Raw genomic sequence first — 6,000 nt, forward strand, 5'->3', positions numbered from 1 at the left:
CATGTAGTATTGGATTGTCTTCTGATTTTATGACCATACATCCCTTTACAGTATTTGAACACCTATAACCAAATCTGTTATATTAGTTTATTGAAACTTCTGTAAAAATTATCACAAATGTATAAGCTCATATAACACAATTTTTTTTGAAAATTTCATACACAAGTTTTCATGGTTTCCACCCTCTATCTCTCTTCTATCTCGATTGTAACCCTTTCATGACCTCTTCTATAATCTATAATTATTATTGTTACATATATACACATAAATATGTGTGTGTGTGTGTGTGTGTGAGAGTATAACCTACATACTGAGTCAAGTGTTGCCTGTATGTACATGAAAACACAGGCTGAGCATTTGGGACTGAATAACCTATGTGGGGTCTTGTCTTTGAAGAAGATTCATTCTCCCTCTCTCAGCAGTCATTGGTTGCCTTTAGCTATTCATCGAACAAGGACCCTTGTGAAATGTATGCCTTCCACACTGGCATACCACCTGGTGTGATCATTATACAGATCTTGTTTAGGCAACCATGTTGTTGAAATTTCATGAGTTCAGCTTCTCTGTCACATACAAAAGACACTTGCTTGCAGAAGGCATTGTGGTTCTCTGGTTTTTTACAGTCTTTCTATTCCCCCCTTTTAAATTCTATCTCCTTTTCTTTTTCAATGTTCCTTGAGCCTTAGGTGTAAGGGTTGCAAGAAAATATAACATTTGTTAGTCTTGGGGATAAGAATGAATGTCACTGAGCTACAATGAAGATTCTTCCTCCTGGAGACCAGTGGGGGGCAGTGTTTCCTACTCCATTCATCTCGCTTCCACCGCTGCACATGCTCTCTGACTTGTGGAAGATCACTCTCACCTTTGCTGCAGACTACAGATCTCTGTCTCTGTGTCTTTTCATAAGAACCTTTGTCATGATATTGGGTCTGTATGGAAAATTCAGCAACTTTCTTTTTTACTGAAAATTCTTGATGTAGTCACATCTACTAAGTCCCTTTGGCCATGGGAAGTAATAGATACAGTGAGAGGCTGTGAGGATTAAGACCGGATGTTTGGAAAGCCCCCTATTTAGCCCACCACAGCATTCACTGTCATCATCTCAGGTAGTCAAGGCAGAGGGTGAAGCTTAAAAAAGCTTTTTCTTCCCTTCTTATTTAATATTTTTTTCATACAGTATGTTTTGATCATGTTTTTTCTTTCCACGACTCCTCTCAGATCCTTCCCACCTCCCTACTCACTCGACTTCCCCTCTCTCAACACAAAAAAACACTCCACAAAATGAAAATCAAGACAAGCATGACCAAAAATCCAAAATGATACAAAGACCTCACAAAACTAATGAACACAGAGTTCGTTTTTGTAATTGGTCAATTATTACTCCTGAGGATGGGACCTGACCTGGAATGTAGTTGCTATTCTCAGTGACACTCCACTAGAGAAAATAGATTTTTTTTCTTCTTTTCCAACATGCAAATAGTTTCTTGGTCAGACATGGAATCCCATGCCCATGTGCCTTTCTCAGGCCTGGGGTCCTATTTCGCTTCTTGAACCTGTTTTTGTCTTGTGCATGTTGTTACAGTCTCTGTCAGTTCATATGTACATTTGTCCTGTTGTGCCTGGAAGACACTGTTTCATAGGAGTCATCAGGCGCCTCGGGCTCTTATCATCTTTCTTCCTTCTCTTTCACATAGATCCCTGATCCTTGATGGGGGGAACGGGTGTTTGATAAATATATCCCATGTAGGACCGAGTGCTCTAAGATCTCTTACTCTCAGCACACTGTCCAGCTGTGTGTCTGAATGAAGCTTTTAAAATGTTAATTAAACATTAATAACAAGGGCTGGAGTTGCCCACCAAGAAAAGTCATTAAGATTTTGGTAATGGGATTATATGGGCGAGACTTAGTAATTAACCCCACCCAATTTTAAAAATGCCAGTTTGGTTTGGAGCCAAGGTCTATGTAATCCATTAACTTCCCAAGTATGAATTTTTTGAAATATTATCCTGTGATGGCAAACTGGTCACATACAAATAAACAGTTTTTTTTTAAAGGACTAGAGAGGGTCAGAAGGGTATATGGTGGTGATTGTGTCTTCAGCCTTCTTTATTTCCAAGCCATTCAGTGGCTCCTTCCAGAGGCAACAAGACACCAATTTTCTCTACCCAAGTCATTGCTTGCATTTCCTAAAATTACCTTGATTATTTAGAAGTTTCTCTCTAAAATCATTCAGGCAAGTGTTAATACACTCCTATTTTAAAAACAGTCTTTTGTTGGTTGGCCAGCCATGAGTATCATTTCTGTTGAGCCAGGCTGATTGTGTGTCTGCAATTGATACTTTCAGAAGGCTGAACTAGGAAATTTGCAGCAAGTTTGAGGTCATCCTGGGTATCATGGAGTTCCAGATCAGTGAGGGGAATAGAATGCTACCTCGTCTCAAAAACCTGGAGGGGGTTGGGGGGACAGAGGAGCCTGGAAAGATGGTCCAGTAGTTAAGAGCATTCTCCACTCTTTCCTGGTTCACGTCCCAGCATCAACACTGTGGCTCACAACCATCCATAATTCCAGTCTGTGGTGGTTTCAATGAGAATGCCCCTCCCACCTCATATATTTGCATGTTTAGTCCCCCAGCCCATGAACTGTTTGCTAGGATTAAGAGGTTTGTCCTTGTTGGAGGTGTGTCCTTGTTGGAGGAAGTATGTCGCTGGGAGTAGGCCTGATGTCTAGCTTTCTGCCTGGCAACCTGCATCAGGATATAAAGGTCTCAGCTACTTTTGCAGCATAGTGTCCACACGCCCCCATGCTCTGTGCCCTGATGATAATGGCCATGGTGTCACACTCTTCAGAAAAATAGAGCAGTGACTTAGACACCCAGGTAGAGAAAAAACAAGCCTTCTTTCTCATTTTCACCCAGCAAGAAACTTGCATGCCTTTGTCCATTGCTTACCCAGGCATTCCCTAAGCCTTCTAGTTAAAGCGTGCTCAGTGAGAATTTTGCTACCCTCTGTTTTTCAATGTCCTAGCACTGAGAAAGGATTATACTACAGTGTAGGAAGGTCAGGTTCCCACACAGGAAACACACTCAGGTTTTGCCTTGCAGGCTACACTAGTCATAGTGAGGGGGACAGAAATTACAGGAACAAGAACCAGCCCAGGGTATCACGAATGGAGGGTGATGGTCATATTAGAATATTATTGACCCTAGGAGCTAGAGAGATGGCTCAGCCCTTAAGAGCATTGACTACTCTTTCAGAGAAACCAGGTTCTGCTCTCAACACCCACAAGGGGACTCACAGTGAGTCTCTTCCTAGGTGACCCAACACCCTCTTCCGGACTCCTTAGGCACCAGACATGAACATAAGGCACAAATATGCACTCAGACAAAACACTCATACACATATGATAACAATAAGCAAATCTTTAAAAAATTATTCACTCTATCTTTGCACTTCCCTCTAAATTGTTCTCCTATGAGATCAACAGTCTAACTTTGGTCTCTCTGAGACTCCATTTTGACCTTGACATTTTCAGTAGTTCTGCTAAGCGGGACCAGATCTGGCTTCTCTCTTAGATGTTAGTTTGTGACTAACACTTTTGTATACTACAATTTCTGAATGTCAGTTGCTATCTCATATCACATTGCTTATGTATGCGTGGCTTTTAAAACCTTAGGCTTTTGGACCATTAAGTACTGTAAACTTTTATTTGAACTGTCCTCAGGGTTTTGAAAATCGTTTGTGAGTCTCAGTATTTTGATACCCACTGGGGAAAATATTCAGCATGCTATGGAATAGGATCGTTAACTAAAGCAGCCACTATGACACGAGAAGTGCATGATGTTATAAATGAAGTCACTGCCATGAAATAATACAGATGTATTCTTTTCAGTGAGTTCTGTGCAAACACCCAGTCAAGCTGAGACTTCCCTGATTATGTACAGGGAATGTATTCAGAAAATCACCAGCTGGGTTTTTCAATGGTTTAAAAGCTGCTGTGCTGTAGTGTTCCAGAATAAAATAAGCAAATACCACCTACCAGCCTGTCAAGGTTTTTTTTCTTTCTTTCTTTTTCTTTTTTTTTTTTTTTTTTTTTTGATGCAACATCTCTTTACTTCAAAGCTTATAATGAAATTGATTTTCAGTGCTTTTTCATTTCAACTTGCAAGCCCCATGAATAACTACTCTAAAATAATTTCAACTTAGAAATGTTCAGAAACTGGTGAGAAATTGATAGTGACTGTTTTATGCTTAGCCAAAAGATATTGAATAAAAATGAACAGGAAGACCTTGCTGTGTTTAGATGAGAAGAGCCATATGATAAGGTAGCAAGGAGCCAGGAATGATTTTTCCATGATAAACAGGGTAATTTAAAACTTTCTTTAATTTTTAGTGGAATGGAACCTTGAAACAGATGAGATTTCATTAAACGAGGAATTGGCAGAGACTTTAAATCAACTTCTCATGTGTTTATACTTAGAAAGCCAGGCATTTACTATGGATATCTGATGCTAGTGATTCTGATGAGATTTTTTTTTTCAGGAAAATTATTTATTTGTTATCTAGTTATTTGGAAAAGCACTGATATTATTTTACACACACACACACACACACACACACACACACACACACACATACACACACACACTGAATTTTCTGTAGCTGTGGTAAAACACCTTGACAAAAACAACTTGAGAGAGGTGTGGCTTGTTTTGTCTTACAGTTCCAGTACAATGCACGGGAGACCTGTGAAGAAGGCATGGTGGTGACAGATGAGGCCAGCTTGCCGCTTTACACCAGCAGACCACCACCAGGGGAGAGTGAACAGGATGTGAGGCTGGACTGTAAAACCTCAAAGCCAGTCCCCAGGGGCTACTCCCTCCACCAGCAAGGCTCCACCTCCAGAAGAGTCTATAGATAGCTTTACTCAAAGTACTAACAATTGGGGACCAAGTGCACAAGCATGTGAGGCCAGCAGAGGAGGGGGCACTTCTTATTCAAATTGCAATACATACATTTACTTTGCATTCACATCAAACTGTATTGATATTTAATTTCAAGCATGTGTGTGTGTGTGTGTGTGTGTGTGTGTGTGTGTGTGTATTTTCTTTGAAAGGAGGAGTGCAAAATTACGCCATCCGGAAGGCCCACATGGCTGGAGCCCTCTGAAAGGTAGGCCTGGGATAAGCAACTTGTATGCTATCTAGACCCAGTTCCAGTGCTTGTAGTAGGTCCACCCCAACATCTACTCCATCTTCAAGCTGCTGCAGAGTGTGGAGGAACTGGTCCTGCAGAACGAGATCCGGAGCACATCATCACTATCAAAGATGAAAACCTGAAGCATAGCTGTGATCTAAGATGGCGGCACTCCCTGGCACCTGCCAAGGGACTTTGCATTCGCTCCAAGGAGACTGAGAGATCCATGGAGGCTCCAAGGGGAGACAGGGAGGTAGCGCTAAAGGAGTCTGCAGGGCCCACAGTGTCCCCAGACAACTAGAAATGGGCAGGCCCTACAAGAAGATGCATTTCTAAAAGTAGACTTATGAAATTGTAAAGAAAGATGGTGGAACAGAGTTGTGGGCACAGGAGGGAGTGGTGCAACTACAGACATGACAACAAAGGGTAGGAGGGCTATACGGAAGCACAGCCACAGCAGACAAAGAATATGGCATTACTGAATACAGCCTGTCCTTGGCCTACCAGCATGGTGCTGCTACTGCTGCTCGCCATATTGGGAGAAGGAGAGCACAGGACCTAGGTGCTATTTGCAGACTGAAAACATAATGGTCCTGCCAGGTGAGCTGGCATCAAAAGTTGGGAGGTGTGTAGTGGTCCAGAGCTCACTCATATCCTTCCCCAGACATGCTGCCAAGCCAAAGTCTCCTATTGCCCAGAGTTGGGCAATAGGAGACTATCCAAGAAGAGTTTCAAAGACTGTCCAGTGTTTATGGTACATCACAAACTAGAAAACTTGAACCAGACCAATGACAGGTCTCTGTCATG

This window comes from Acomys russatus, chromosome 18, assembly GCF_903995435.1.
Source record: "Acomys russatus chromosome 18, mAcoRus1.1, whole genome shotgun sequence".
Lineage (NCBI taxonomy): Eukaryota > Metazoa > Chordata > Mammalia > Rodentia > Muridae > Acomys > Acomys russatus.